Below are 17,183 nucleotides of genomic sequence, written 5' to 3'. Positions count from 1 at the left end.
TCTTCCGTCTCCTTTTCAGATTCTTCTGAGATATCAGTGGCTTGCTGGACAAATGAAATCTCTCCTCCATCAGTCTGCTTCGTCCATTTCCTGAAGCCAGGCCTAAGCCTGTTGCGCGGAGAGGTTCTTCCTGCGTGGCAGTGATACGCAGGCCATCCTGATGTGTGTTCTTAGAAATGCGAAGGATTCTCCCACCTCCGTCGGTCTGCTTTTATGTACAGCACTGTCATGCCACTCCCTTACACTGTTACAATGGACAGCATCACACCTTTTGGCCACCTCTACAGCATTCATATGTTGTGAAAAGCCAGCCTAATTGCATTACAGTATCTGCCATACTGCCATCAATGCCATGGCAATGGAATGCTACCAAAGTGCCAATTGCCCTCCCATTGAAATGGGTGTGCTACTTGGCCAGCTTTTGAGCCTGTCCATGCCATTTGAAACACCAATAAAAGCCCCTTGATTACAGTATCAGTCTGTCATTTGTCATGTCAATGGAACTCTGCCAAAAGTGCCAATTGCCCTCTGATTGCATTTTGCTGCTTGAATCGGCAACATAGTTCCTTGGTTAGAAGCGCAATCAGAGGGCAGCTGGCACACAAACAGAACTCTCTGGTTGTGGGGGATGTGAGGTGGGCAAATTAACTAACTAAATCACTTGTCCAACAGGTCTGATTCGTCTTCCCCTGCCTTTCCACCCATACTGCCCTCACTCATGCAACCCCCAATATCTGCTACAGGCACCCCTACCCCCACCTCTGTTTCACCTCAGCCACTTCATCTACACTTCAGAGTCCTCTACACTTCACACTATTTGTGTACAATCTTACATTGGAGACTGAGGTGTTGGCAAGTTTTCATTGTATTAATGTCAGCAACTTTCATTGTATTAATGTCAGCAACTTTTCATTCTGTTTTCACACAATTTCTTATAATAGATGTTTCCATATATTGTGAATGTGTCTTTAATATTTGCAGGTCAGTGAATGTGGGGGATATTTTGTATAGATACGACAGGCATTTCTGAAGGATTCCATGTCTCACACAAAGGTTTGGATCTGCCTTGGATCTGAGCTACTCTGAGTAAACAAATGCAAATGTGCCATGCCTTACAGGTGGTTCTCTCAACAATAGATTGAAGAAAATCAACCTGATGACCTGTGAAAATCTCAGCAGGGGTGAATAACACCTCTGGCCTTGCACCAGAAAATTAAAAACTCGGTAATTCTAGTGTTAGAGGTGGGTTTTTAGGGTTTGCTTAAATATGGGAGGTGCAAGTCTGATGGGCAGTAGAAAGGAGGTCCAGAGGGGTAATGGCGGCTCTTGAGAAATCCTGCAGATATGCAAATGCAAAGGTTCCTACGTGTGCTGTCACTTAAAATGTATCAGGAGACTTTACCTGCAGCCAGTTCTAAGATGGGTGCTCTTTGTCAAGGTGTACTTGGTGGTTGTGCATGAAGACACTAGGTTTTGAGTCTTGCAATATCTGATAATGCAAAGATCCCAGCATGTGCTGTCACTTTAGATGTATCAGGCTCTGAACTGTAACACAATTTCGAGAATGGCCAAATTTACTCATTAAACACAATTTCGATTAGTTTTTGTTACGGAAACTATCAATTAAAAAACAATCACGTAATTTTGCAAAATTATGGATGAAATCGTAATTTTAATGAAATACCCTCATCACTACACCTCCAGGCTTGGGTTGCTTTTGTACCGCTGCTGTGAATGCAGCACTAAGTTTCAGCCAGATGGCACAGAGGTCAGCGGCTTATCTTTTCTGGAGGCAGAGCTGGACGAGGAGTCTATGGCCACTTCGTCCGACACTTAGCACACAACCCTTGCAGCACTTTGTGCTAGCACAGTTACAACATTAGCATTGCAATCGTTGCCATTCTCCATTGGCTCATGCATTGACAGGTACAGTAACAATTTCATTACAACTGACAGGTTGTATATTAAACTCGGGTACCTTTTGAACTGGGCACATTCAACTCGCCTCCCCCTGGTGCTCCCCCAGTGTGTAAAGTACCTGGTTGTGGGCGGAGAGTCAGTCTTCTCCCTCAAGCATTGAGGCAGTTGCAGCAGGTTCATAATAGAACACAAGCTTGCCTAAATCGGTCCCCAACACAGGAACCAGGAGATCATCCCCAACCCCCTAGTCGAGATTCACTCTCGCTTGGGCTTAGGGCAAAAGGTGCCCTCCAGTAAGGGCAAGGTATTCGTTGGAGCTGATGCTGTCCTTTCAGAACAAGGTGTGCGTAAACTAATGTGGTGATTGCTCTGGTGTCTTGGAATCCGGTGACAATCTCGTCATTCACTCTAAGGCTGCTGCTGGACTGATTGGTTGCATATTCCTTTTCCGCAGACAAACAAGATCTGCTGATCCAGGCCGTGGTTCACTGGCTGGTTGCATCTGCCATTGTCAAGGTACTGGTGGTGTCTGCCTCTGCTCAGGATAGTTGAACTTCATGTGTCATGTCTTGAGACAGGTGACCCCCCTCAAATGCCTCAGGTCGGGGCACAGCAGCTGCACTGGGTGGCCTCTGGCGGACGGCTCACAGGGGCAGGAGGGTCTGCCAGTGTATTCAGTGGACTTCCCTCTCCAGCTAGATGGTGCAGTTCTGAGCATGTCAGGCACCTAGGTAGTCACAAGTCTCAGCAAGCTTGGCTGCAGCGGTCACTGACTCAGGCTTTTGTTCCAGTACAAACTGTCGCACATCAACAGGACAAAGACACAAAAACTGATCTAGTTCCATCAAGTCCTCCAAGACATCAGTCTTTTGTGAGGCCTAGAGTCCACTGGCGGAATGTGGTGAGTAAACTGCTGACCACATCCAGATAAGAGTCCTTATGCTTTTTCTGCATGGATGTAAACTTTTTATGATAGACCTCAGGGTTCAGCTGATACTTGGCAATGATGGCATATTTGATTGCAGCATAATTGTCCTTTTTCCATAGGTAACTCTGCAAAAGCATCAATCACTTTGTAGCGCAGCAAGAGTGTCAGATGTCTGGTTTACTGCTCTACAGTAGGGACAGACTATACTGATGGCATGCTTTTTCAAAAGATGACAAACACAAGTAAATATCAGTGTCTTCAATAGGAGCACATTTTAAACTTTGCACTTACAGGTGACGTGCATATTTTTTCTGCAGCACAACTTACCACTGTGAACAGGGCCTGAAGGTATAACAGGTAAATTTACAGCTGGTGAAACAGTACGAAGTCTCGGGCGCATGTCTTGCTGCTGAATTCCCAGGATGTTGGACCGTATAATGTTGTTGCATAAATGTAATTCAGTATGTGTGCCGGTCTCCTGCATACATTCAAAGTCTTAAAAATAGACTTTTCTGTTATTTGCTTACTAATGTAGGGCTTCATATAACAAATATGGCTGTCAAATCTAAAGACACGACCTCCACAAATGCTACATCTCTGACCGGTACACTTATGCTCATCACCATTACTGACAAAACGGAAACAAGTCGCCCAACTATTTCAACCTTCAGATTTCCACATGATCAATGGATAAACATTTGGTTTTCAAAACAAGCATTTGAGCTACAAAACACACAACAGTGGGTCACCTAGACTCTGGGCCGGATTTGTACTTTTTTACCACCCAAGGCCCACTATCTGCATCCAACCCCCCCCCCCCCCAACATGGCAGGATTTAGGGTGTAAGCTCCTTTGATAACATTTAATTAGTGCTGGCAGGGATTGGATTGTATGCTCCTTGGTGAGTGGCACATTCAGTGAGACAGGTGGCATGGAGATCGTTGTAAGTACCCATTCGCTGCCCTTTAATCCCCAAGTGTGGCTGTTCATAGCCACCCACTGCTATGTGCAAGCCCTGTGTAGCAGAATAAATGTTTGAAAGGCTAACTGCTACTGCCACCCTGCTGCCCGCAGCCCACCTCTTGCTTTCCTGGTGCCTTTGTGGCATTGCCTGAAATACGGCCACGACTAAGCTGCTCTCGGCACCTCTCTGCAATCTGGTCTGACAACCTTTTTGTAAAACTGTGCACCAACCATGATTATACCTGATGGCTCTGTCCCTTCTGAGATGGCTGCGAGATCACTTTAGAAGCAGTCAGACCTATGGATTCAGCTCCCTGGTTCTTTTAGTGAATTGTCTCTTCAGCTGGGAGATGCAATAATCACACTACACTTAAAGAAAACCTGTACTGAAAATTAAGTCAAAATAACCATGCACAAGTCATACTTACCTGCTGTGTAGTCTACTCCTCAATATCTTTCTCCTCTCCTGTGTCCTGTATGTCCACTGTGATCAATGGAATTCTCCGTCCTCCATTTTGAAAATGGCCATTACCCCATAACAGCTTCCTGGTCAGCACACAGTTTAACTGTAACATCGCCCACTTGAGCCATAGGGAAACATGGACACATCAGTTCTCCTCTCAGCTGTAACTGACAGCAACCGATATATAACTGACTGCAACTGATATATTTCAGTTCTGACAAAATGTTGTCAGAACTGGAAGGGATCATTGTCAGAAGAAAATAGTGAGCTTCTGAGAGGAACTGATGGCAAGGTAACTATGTAAAGTTAATTTAAAGTTACCTCGTGTTTATTTTAAATTTTACTCCAGTATAGGTTCGCTTTGTTTGGCAAAAATGCATCTGAAGTCTTTATTTACAAATGAAACTTATATACCCTTATGAAGGGGAAAAGCAGATTGAACTGGAGTGAACATGTGAGTTATTTTTAGCAATAGGACAGACAGAAAAGACAATAGGGTATGTTTACTGTAAACACTGGTAGAGGTAGAATTGGTTACATGTGTTCATTGTCAATACACCAGGTTCTTAATGCATAAAAAGGCCTGCCTCCTTCTACACACAAACCCAACCACACATAGAGCAGAGAGGCAGCTTTTATAGAGTCAGAGACCTACAGTGCCTCCAACTGCCAATAGGAGGCCCTCCCATCCCTGTCTCATTGACAAAGTGATTCCTACCCCCTCCGCCTGGCCAAACCATTGCAGGAGTACACCACACCTCGCTGACATAACTATCCTAATATGTGCCATCATGTTTTTGGGGCGAAGCAGTCCTTGTTGATCCCTGGCCATACCAGTGTTGAGGATGATCATGGTAGGCAGTCTGAGGAGGCACACCCCTGCCCAACAGCAGTGGTGTAGCTGGTTCATATGGGGTGGTGGGCTGGTGAAGAGGTTGCTGTACAGCCGGAGGAGGAAGATGGTATGGCATAGCTTGAAAGAACGAGGCCGAAGGCAGACTGTAGGGCGCAAAAGGTGATACATCAGTACGTTTACGTTTTCTAGAAGAGTCTGTAGTCTGGCACCACAGTTGTGGAAGTACTTGGTCTTCTGGCAGTAGTAGGGGTGCTGGGTGCCTGGTCAGATACCCCCTCAAGGCAATTCTCTTCCTGTGGAGAAAAAAAACACAATGTGACTCATCAGCGAACCATTTTTTGGTGGGGAGGTTAACACATTGTGAACTCAGGGGCTCTACGTGTACTCAAATACAACTTCAAACACACATCTCCCCATCCCCATAGGGGATTCTCAGGACTGAGTAACTGACAGTTACTAAGTGCTTTAGAAAAGAAAACTCTTTAGTCCTGCAACGCTGGCACCCTGCGTACCGCCGGAACTGCAGAAGGGCATACAGTGCCCTTCTACTGTTCACTTCTACTGCCCCGCGTAGCAGTATGATGTGCTGGGAAGCATACTTCCTGCATGTGTTTTGCCCAGAAGCGCAGAGCTGATCCCATCACTGTCATGGATGGAATCAGCAGTGCAGTGGGCATCACCGCAGATGGCGTACGATCGTATGCGCTGCGTTATGATGGCACGGCCATCTGCGCTAGGATGTGAGTGTTTCCTAAGTGGAAACAAGGCCCAAGCCACCTGTGCTGCGCAGGATTTAAGCACAGCAAGGCCCCATGAAGAGGAAACCCCATGAACATGGAACACAACCTACATCTGCAAACACAAATGGACATTACCTGTACAGCGACTTGAACATGCTCGTCTTCCTCCGGCATCTGTAGTCCATCTTCATGGTCTTCCTTGCCCAGTCCATCATTGTCCACATTTGACACCGTCCTTGGCTCCATTTGATCCACAGAGCTCCAGTCATGGGAAATACCACACCAGTTTTGTGAGCACCTCCTTAGCCCCAGCACCCGACCTTTTGGAAGCCCTGACCGCATTCAATAAACTCATAATTACACAGTGACAACAATTGACACACAATTGAAACCCACAAGTGAAACATTTAATTTTGCTTTGTTTTTGTCTTTTTTTTTTTGTCTGTTTGCTCTGACTGCAGAAATAAAAAACATTAAAAAAAAATTTAAAAATCCTACAAAAGTATTGTATCTAAACATTTATTAATCAACTCAAGATGTTTAAAAATAGAAAATGTTTGCACGTATAAACGGGCAGAATAAAAATACAAGACGCACGTACGTGTTAGTGTTTTATTGTGCAGGCGCCGACTTCTCTCAGTTCGTCAGATTCCTTCTGTCGTCGGTCGTTTGTACACACGCACTGACCGCGTACTAATCCAAACAGTTGGGGAAGTGGATCCGCCAGTTGGATCGTTCAAGAACGACTTTATCTATTGCTCGACCTGTTGTCCACACGCCCGACTGGACGTTCAAACGACCAGTCTGAACGATAGTCGTACAAAAAATCAGACGTGTGTATGGGCCTTAAGTCTTCAGATCTGTTACATTGGCTTTTATGGTAATACACCAAGAGGGTATGCAATTACAGGTGTGTATCCTGTCTGGCCGGGATGACTTGAACCAATTTATTTTCTTCTGTGTTCATTTTCATTTACCTGTAAAACACCTTCTGCAGGAATATGCTTCTGACTAGTTGGAGAAATATCATTTTAAGACATTTTGATGTGAGGTATATCTTAATATCAGGGTAATTCAAGTAGCACATTAATAAAGCGTTTCCATACCTGTGGGTGTACACCGAACATCTCTCTCAAAAGTAATCAGCGCCAATAAAAGCTTTCAGATTTTTAATTCTATGTTTCTCATGATGTAAAATATACACTGTCTTCTCTTTAGGAGATTGGCCTGTGTGATGATGCTGCCACTCGCCATGGTTGTGATATAGCACTTTAATTGTGTCATCTAAATAGTTTTTAAATATTGCTAATATTTGATTCTGTTATTCCTAAATCTGTGCATCGATCTGACAGGCTGTTGCTAACAAATTAGTCATCTACATCAACTGTCAAAAGAACATGTAGACTAGCAGCAAGACAAATGTAATTGTTGAAATTTATAGAGCCACTACTTCTTACGTTTAATAATCTATGTGAGACTTAAATCTTCCTAGCACCGCCACACCTGTTCTTGATAACCATAATCGCAAGTTTGTGAGTGTTGCAGACAATACACTGTGCATCACTTTGTAAAGCATTTGCAATGTTAAATGTTTCAGCATTAAAATCCTCTCTAGACTGCTTAGCTGGCACCACCGGATCAAACAAATCCCCCCCCCCCCCCATAGAGCAATTGTGAGAGGTAGTAGGCCAGAGTGAAAAGGTGAGTTTTGAGGGCCTTCTTGAAGGTGTTGAAGGAGGGGGCTGCCCTAATGGGTGGAGGTAGGGAGTTCCATAGGGTTGGAGCGGCTCTTGAGAAGTCCTGGAGGCGTGCATGGGACTGGGTGATGCGGGAGACGGTCAAGCGAAGTTCATTGGAGGAGCGGAGTGAGCGGCTTGGTGTGTATCTGAGTAAGATCAGAAATGTAGGTTGGACAGGTTTTGTGGATGGATTTGTAGGTCAGACACACTATCCTGAATCTGATTCTGGACTGGATAAGAAGCCAGTGGAGGGATTCAAGGAGGGGAGCCGCCTGGTGCAGCGATGGGAGGAGTGGATAATTCTGGCTGCCGCATTCATGATGGACTGCAGTGGGGCTATTAGGGTCATAGGGAGACCAGACAGAAGGGCATTGCAGTAGTCAAGGCGGGAAATTATGAGGGCATGGGTGAGGAGTTTGGTGGTGGCAGAGGTCAGGAAAGGGCGAATCTTACAGATGTTACGAAGGTGGAAGTTGCAGGACTTTGTGAAGTTTTGGCTGTGGGGAGTGAAGGAGAGTGCAGAGTCCAGGGTGACACCCAGACAGCGGGCTTGAGAGGTAGGGCAAATGGTAGTGTGGTTAACAGTGACATGCACATCTGGGAGGTCCAGGGATGACCGGGGTGGGAAGATCATAAATTCCGTTTTTGTCTAGATTTAGTTTCAGGAACCTAGCGGACATCCAGGAGGAGATGGCAGAAATGCAGGAGACCTTGTCCATGGTCTATTCAGGACTGCAGTGTCTGAATAGCAGAATGTATGACAATCATTTTAACAAACGATCGTATTCTATCGAGGGTTCACAAACCTAGTGGTCAATCTACTCCAAAACCATTATAACGTAATAAAACAATACAATAACGTTTCTATAGTGCTTTTAACCCATAGGACTCAAAGCACTTAGGCTCTCTCAGATTCAGTAATTGGTAGTAGGATGAAGTATTCACACAACAAAAGTTATAATTCTGCAAATGCCAAACTGAACAGGTGGGTTTTCAGTCTGGATTTAAACACGTCCAGGGATGTAGCTGTCCTGATCTGTTGAGGTAAGGAGTTCCAAAACTTAGGGGCAGCATGACAGAAGGCTCTGGGACCAAACATTTCCAAGTGGACTCTGGGTATGATAAGATTAGAACCTGTGGATCTGAGAATGTGGGGATTGCTACGCAGCTGCAACATTTCTTTCATGTATCCAGGGCCCAGAATATTCAGTGATTTAAATGTCAGTAGGCCGATCTTGAATTGGACCCTCCATTCTATAGGTAGCCAGTGAAGGGAGTGCAGGACTGGCGTTATGTGGCAGTGACTGGGTTGGTTAGCAGTCTGGCAGCAGTATTCTGTATCAGCTGTAGGCGGTACAAGACCTTTTTTGGAAGGCCAGTGTAGAGAGCATTGCAGTAGTCCAGTCTGGAGGTAATGAAGGCATGAACTAAAGTTGGTAGATCTTCTGGGGGGATGAGGTGCTTGATTTTTGCAATGTTCAGGTGAAAATAGGATGATTTCACCACAGCAGACATTTGAGTTCTGAAGTTTAAGTCCCCATAAATTAGAACTCCCAGGCTACGCACATGATTAGAGCTGCGTAGATCCGTGCCTCCTATTCCCAGTGGTGAAGACTGCAAGTTAAGTTGTTTTGTTATCATGCTCTGCCCTCCAATCAGAAGGCCTTCAGTTTTGTCTGCATTTAGTTTTCAGCCAGTTGTCACTCATCCATTGCTGTAGTTCGCGTAGGCAGGCGTTTATAGTTAGAGTTGGGTCTGTCACACCAGGCTTGAAGGAAAGATATATAGTTGGGTGTCATCCGCATAGCAGTGGTATGTTGGGCTATGTTTTTGGGTTCGTTTTCCAATCGGTAACATGTAAATCGTGAAAAGCGGGAGAGAGGATTGAGCCCTGGGGCACCCCATACTTAAGTGGTACAGAGGTGGACAAGAAATGCCCCATAGACACTTTTGGTTTCTGCCACTCGAAGGATTGGAACCACTGAAGAACTATGCCATCAATGCCGCAGTATTCCTGTAGCCTGTTTATCAAGATGTCATGGTCAACTGTATCAAAGGCTGCAGAAAGGTCTAGCAGTATGAGGATGGAGCACTCTCCTGTCTCTTGCCATGAGCAGGTGGTTGCATATTTGGATGAGGGCAGTTTCAGTGCTGTGGTGGTTCCTGAAGCCAGACTGGAATGGGTCATAGCTGTTGTAGGATTTTGGCTTCTAGCTGGAGATATACAGCTTTTTCTACTAACTTACCCAGAAAGGGAAGGTTAGAGACAGGTCTGTATCTGGTCATTGCATCTGGGTCCAGGGAGGGTTTTTTTGAGGAGAGGCCTGATTTTTCCTTCAGTAAAGCAGGAAATATCCCTGATTGTACCGGTACTCAAAATTGTAAACTGTTCCTTACAAACAGGTCGGCAGTTCAACATGAACTGTGTTTGACCAGGATCCAGGTCACAGGTAGTTAGGCGGAGGTGAAGGAGGATGCTTGATGTGACTTCATCAATTTCTTTGAAGTTTGACCAAGGTGTTACGTTGTCTCTGCTAATGGTCTTCAGCGCTATATTAGGCTCAGATGCTGTAAGTTGGATGGCGGACCTTATAGCGGAGACTCTGTGAAGAAATGGGTAAATTGGTCACAGAGGTCCTTTGAAGACTCTATATTAAGTTTTTGACATGCCGGGTTGCAGTGTTTTTCCACTGTGCGGAACAGTTGGGCTGGTTTAACTGCATTTGCAATGTCTTGTGATAGAAAGGATAATTTTTTTCCCTGTGATTACCTTTTTGGTAGTTCTAGTGGAGGATTAAGACATGTTTGTCTTCTGGGGACTAAGATTTGCGCCACAGTCCTTCAAGTTTTCAGCCTTTTTTCAGCTTTTATAGTTATCAAACTACGTGCATGATGTTGTGGAGTAAGATATTTGGTGCACAGAGGAGCAATGGTCTCAAAGGGGGAGGACACACATTTTGTTGTATTTGAACACAAGCTGGAGTCGGTCAATTCATCAAAGCTAAGGTTATCTCGGATATGTTGAGGTGTTAGCCCTTTTAAGCGGCAATATTTTATTTGATCCTTGAACTGGTGTTTGACAGCTGGTATTGAGGGAGAAGTGGATAGTGTGGTGGTCTGACCAGGCAACATAATTAATTTCCACACTGGCTATTGACAACCCAGTATGGAATAGTCCAGAGTGTGACCTTTCCTGTGAGTAGCAGAGCTGATTGGAAGAAGTCCAGTTCATATAAGGCAGGAGGTTGCTCTATTCCAAATTGTGAAGAGGAGTCCTTCACCCATGAATCGAAATCTCCAAGAACAATCCATCTGGGGTGTTCCAGTGTTAGGTTACATAGATCTACAAGTTCCTTAAGGAAGTCCGAGTCTTTCTGGTGGGCGGTAGATTAACATATTGCTTATGTTTTTTTCTCAGCTGAAAGTTGTACCCCCAAGCATTCAAACGAGTTGGTAGGTCCTACAGAAAGTGGTTCGATTTTTCAAAGCTGATCTAAAGCAAAGTGCAACCCCTCCACCCCTGCATTCTTTCCTGTTGCAGTATATATCACGGAATAGTTTGTTGGCACGGCGGCCTCCAGGGTGGGGCCAACTGGTTCAGAAAGCCAGGTTTCAGTCAGGCAGGCCAGATCAGAAGACTCTATTAGATCATGTATGATTGCTGTTTTGTTTATCTGACGTTAGGACAGTCTTGATGGGGCTCCACTGGGAGCTGAGGTTTGAGATTGAGGACTCCAGGAGAGAACAGTCTCTAGATGTGTGGCTGTCATCTCTGCTGGATTGTGCTGGAGCTATTAGGGTTGTTGCCTGGATGTACTCTGTTGATTTTTTTTCACTGAGTTATTTTGGTTCTGCAGTGAACGTCTTTTCCCACATCCTCTGGACCCTCTTTTAGTCTTTCAGAAGATTCCAACAGACTTAAGTAAAATTATTGTTGTTTTGTCAATTGGATAAATATTTCTTGGTTGGTATACAGTGAGAAGTCTCTGCTGAATATTGATGTTTACACATTAGAATGGACAAAAGAGACAGCTCAGGGCTCCTGCTGAGAAAGGCCCTGTTTAGAGTCAAGGTGTGAACTTTCTCAGGTCCAGCTTTGGTATCCTGCAGAGATCAAAGGGCCTGTACAGACTAAATTGTCCTTACACAGATGTATGAATGGACAGCATGGATTTGAAAACAGTCCTTTTTTGTTTAGGAGTTTGAAGATATTATATATAACCTATGTAGAAATATAGTCTGAGCATAGATGCTGTAGATAATCGATGGAAGTTACTCACAGGATGGGGAGAGAGTGACAAAAATAGGCCGAAAGTCTTTAGTCTCAGGTCAATTCCAAGGAAGGTGTGCAGTGTACAGCAGTGGGTGATTCCAAGGAAGATCAAATCCAGCTTAAATTTTTGCCATCCCAAGTAATCCAGGTGTTCTGAAAGGTTATAGGTGTTGCTGGAGAAGTGATGCATTAGAATCCACTGAAATTTAGGTCCAGTCTTTCCATTAATAGGCAGGGCTATATTTGTACTCCTTACCGCCCTAGGCCACTGTCACCAGCCGCCCGCCTTCAGTATAGGTAGTAAGATTACCCCTCCCCCTTCTCTTTAGTATAGGTAGCCAAATGACTCCTCCCCCTTTTCCTCCAGTATAGGTAGCTAGGTGACTCCTTTAATCCCTCCTCCCCCCCCCCCCCCCCCCATTTTTCAGTATAGGTAGCCAGCATGCCACAGCAGCCATCTTTGTCACTTATTTCTCCACTCATCTCCAGTGCAGAAGCGTCCTTTTCCTTTCCATCTCCAATGCTGCCCAAGTCCATAGCCACCGGCCACAATGCAAACATGCACAGGCTGCTGGCAGCAGAGTACCGCCGTCAGTCACTTGCCTGATCTTCCTGGATTGTAGTATTCGCAAGCATGCAAATGCTGCACCAGGTTAGCCTGCTGATTTGGTGCCCTTCCTCCTGTGGTGCCCTAGGCCATGGCTTAGGTGGCCTTTGCCTAAATCTGGCCCTGTTAATAGGTTTAAAGTAGCTGAAATGAGATGTAATGTCTGGAGCAGCCTTAGAGAGCAGCAGCACCAGTCTGGGCAGAGATCGTACCAGTACTCTCTGCTCTGTAGGTGGGTACTTTAGCAATGCCAAAGTCCTCCCCCCCCCCCCCCCCCCCCCCCCCCCAGCATGAATGAATGATTTTGATAGTTTTGGGGACATTTGTTCTCACCCATAAAGAGCATCACAGGTGTTCAGCGGTATGAGGAACTCCATTTCAAGGAGATTTTTGACCCTGTAATCTTTCAATTTCATGCCTCATGTTTCCAACATTATGCAGTGTAAAACCGCATTTCAAGATGTAACTTTCTGTTAATGTTTTTGTACAACTGTCCAAATGTAGACTTGGTAACCTCGTCTTCACTCATTGTCGCACACAGGGTAACCATGATAAAAACAGCCATCAAATTCAAAAGCTATGTGCCATTTAACCTCCTTGCCGGTTTTCCCGACCTGAGTTCGGGGTAGAAAAAAGAAGCTATTAGCGGTGATCCCGAGCTCAGGTCGGGGTGGGCATTGCAGAGCTTTAACTTTAGTTGTGGAGTCCCGCACGCGATCTCGCTGCGCAGCGGGACTCCAGCCTCTCTCCCCGGCAGTGTGGGGTCTTTCCCTGGCCGCCGGGATCCCCCATGTCCCTGCTATTCTTCCGGGGACCCGGCAGCCAGTTGGAGCAGCGCAGCCGTGGTGGTGGCAGCAGAGCGGTGGTGGCAGCGTGACGTCATCGGGGGCGGGGCTAATATTGAAAACGAACTTCTCTATATTAGAGAAATATAGAGAAGTTCGTTTATATGTATATTAGCGCCATCTTGTGGGCAAAGAGAAAACTGCAGCACAGGAGCCCAGGAAGGTACTTTTTTTTTTTTTTAATTTTGCTGCAGATCTCCCTGCCAGAATGATTTTTTTTTCAGCTTTTAGGGTCTGAAAGAGTGGAAAAAAATTGCACCGCTTTTAGACCCTAAAATCTGGAAAGAATCAGAATGGCAAGGAGGTTAACAAAAGCCTAACCATCCAAGAAGTACTCCCCTACCTGGTTTCACCACTGCTTAGAGCGTGTTTTACAGAGATACCCTCTATGTTGTACATACATAAACCATTGTATAGCCGGTATGGAAAAATATTTGTTTTTTATGATTATCAGTTGGCAGGATAACCACAGCATACCTCCCAACTTTTTGTGATAAGAGGGACACTTGTGCCACGCCTTTGACACACCCCTAGTCATGCATGCCATAAAGATTTCATAGCAAAATTGTTTTGTAGCTAAAAACCGCACTGGTCCATTCCATCCTAGTTAATTTTCCTTCATATTGACATATTAAATGAATATATCAATTTAAAGTATGGGGCTTTTTTGTGAATTCAACTTTCGGTAGAAATGTACTTATATGTACATAGATCTGTACATCAACCCTGAAAGAGGGACAAATCAGGAAGAGGGGGACATAGGGATTGGGCTCCCAAAGAGGAACTGTCCATCGAGGGACAGTCGTGAGCTATGGCTATAGTGTCTGCTGGAGGAAACTTGACATCTATACATAGCCATGCAGACAGAGGCCAGAGTGAGGAGCTGAAAGGGATCAATGCATTCAGCCACTGTTTCTTTTTTACTTTTGCAGCACTTTTCTAGTCATTTGCATGAGCCGCTCTCTGTAACACTCACAAGCCTTTCTCAAAATCTCAGTCATTCTTATGCTCGTCATTCCTCTCCAAGATTTCTTTTTTTCTCATCGGGCCATCATGTATTCCACACTATAATACTGCGTATCAGGCATGGGACCTACATAGCTCTGATTTCCTTCTGTGTTGGGAAGTGGAAAATGGCTTTTAACCTCGGGAAAACCCCCTGGCATTTATACTGCGCTTCATAGGTATGAAATTTCACGTCTATGAACCTTATTTATAAATCTACCAGGGTCACCCACATCAGAAGACCCCCTTGAATCACAATGCACATTGTCAGCTTTTCCCTGATAAATTCCTGAACAAAATGGGTATCCTACCTCCCAGTATTATACGCTATGAAGTTATAACCTATAAATTTACAGCTGGTGGAAACGTACTATTTATTCATCTCTAAGTTAGCCAATAAATGGTATTATCCCGATTCAAAACTCCTTGACAACTTTTTTGCAAAAATGTAGACGACTGCTTATACTTGTTTTCAGTGTACACCAAATATCTTACAAAAGTAATCGGCGCCAATAAAAAAATTTCACATTTTTAAAGCTATGTTTTTTCATTATGTAAAATATACACGGTCTTCTCTTTAGGGGTTTGGCCTGTATGATACTGCCACTTGCCACGCTCGTGATAAACTCTTTAATTATGACATCTAAATAGTTCTCATGGCTATACATGGCCATGCAGACAGAGGCCAAAGTGATGAGCTGAAAGGGGTCAATGTACTGTATTTACTCACTGTGTTCCTTTTTTACTTTTTGCAGAACTCTCACTTATTTCCAAGTCATTTGCATGATGCGCTCTCTAACACTCGCAAGCCTTTCTCAATTTCCACATCCTACTTACAATAAGTTCTGTTCTTTAAAATTAAACTGGTCATTCTTATGTTCTTTATTCTACTCCAAGATTCCTTTTCTCACCAGCCATCATGTATTCCGCACCTGTAAGTCTTGGCGAGAAATCTGCCTACAGCTCAGCTCTTATGCCCCAATCTACCACCACCTTCTTCACCCTATGTGGCGTGTCTCCACTTGAATGGGAGGTGAAACAGGGGCATCAGTAGGATAAAAGGATCTAAAACTTTTTTTAAAATTGCTTGGGAGGCAGTGGTGGACTTACCTCCAAAAAGCAGACCTGATAACTGTCAATTCAAACACACACTTTTAATATATACTCCCCAAATTATGCAACACGTTTCACAGGCGTGGCCCGCATCTAAAGGCAATAAAGGACAAACATTGACTAGTCAGTAGCACAAAAGGTGCCTCTAGTCCCAGGATGTTGGACCCCATATAATGTTGTGTAAATGTAATTCGGTATGTGTGCCACTCCCCTGCATACATTCAGTCGTAGAAAATTGACTCTTCTGTTATTTACCTACTAGTGTAGGGCTGCATATAACAAATATGGCTGTCAAATCTAAGACACGACCTCCACAAATGCTGACCGATTATACTTATGCTCATCACCATAACTGACAAAACAGAAACAAGAGTCACAGCTTTCATCCTGAAGATTTCCAAATGATCAACGGTTAAACATTTTTGTTCTTCAAAACAAGCATTTGATCTACAAAACACAGGACAGTGGGGACACCTGGGCTGCGCTCCTGAAACCTCACTGCAATCTGGTTTCTGACCACTTTGTAAAAATGTACACAAGCAACCGTGATTATACTTCTGGTGTTCACCGAACATCTCTCACAAGTACTCTGCACCACTAAAAGCCTTGGCATGTTTAATGCTTTTTTTTTAAATGATGTATAATATACAGTCGTCTTTTTAGGGGTTTGGCCTGTATGATTAGAGATGGCCAGAACGGTTCCAGGTGAACTTCCTGTGGTTCACGTTCGCCAGCGAAGGCGAACTTTTGCGGAAGTTTGATTCGACCCCCATAGTGCACCATTAGGGTCAACTTTGACCCTCTTACATCAGTCAGCAGGCACATTGTAGCCAATTAGGCTACACTCTCTCTCCTGGTGCCACTCCCCCCCCCCCCCCTTATAAAAGGCAGGCAGCCCCGGGCTTTACACTCGCTTGTGTGCCTGCATTACTTGGTGAAGGGACAGCTGCTGGCAGACTCTCATAGGGAAAGATCAGTTAGGCTCTTGTAGGCTTCAGGCATGGTCGGAATAGCCAATTTCCGATTCCGTGGTAATTCCGCATACCGCCACTACCGAAATTCCGCTACCGTTTCATTCCGAGTGAATTCCTAAGCCGTTCCGCGGAATTCCGAGATTCTCTCTCTCTCTCTCCTCCTCCTCCATCCATCCATCCATCCATCCATCCATCCATCCATCCATCCTCTTATATCATCCAGTAGGGAATTGCAGATTTTCAAAACAGCTTATATACCATAGCTGGGATTTGAACCCAGGATGCAGTGTATAGTAGGTATCTGTCTTAACCTCTAGACCATGAACCACACTACATGGTAAAGCTATCCTAGCATAAACCATACTACCATTATGATCAATGCAATAGAAAAAGTAGCATGATTAAGGATTGGTACTTTTTTGAAAAGCATGCTTATATACCATAGCTGGGATTTGAACCCAGTATGCAGTGTGTAGTAGCTAGTAGGTATCTGTCTTAACCTCTAGACCATTAACCACACTACATGGTAAAGCTGTCCTAGCATAAACCATACTACCATTATGATCAATTCAATAGAAAAAGTAGCATGATTAAGGATTGGTACTTTTTGAAAAGCATGCTTATATACCATAGCATATCTATTGAATTGATCATAATGGTAGTATGGTACATGCTAGGCCAGCTTTAGCATGTAGAGGTGGGACAAGGTCCTTCAGCACCCAAGGCTGAGACAGCAAAGTGTGCCCCCCATCCCTCC

Source organism: Hyperolius riggenbachi, chromosome 1, assembly GCF_040937935.1.
Source record: "Hyperolius riggenbachi isolate aHypRig1 chromosome 1, aHypRig1.pri, whole genome shotgun sequence".
Taxonomy (NCBI): domain Eukaryota; kingdom Metazoa; phylum Chordata; class Amphibia; order Anura; family Hyperoliidae; genus Hyperolius; species Hyperolius riggenbachi.
The sequence above is the reverse complement of the archived record's forward strand: the minus strand, read 5'-3'. Positions refer to the sequence as shown.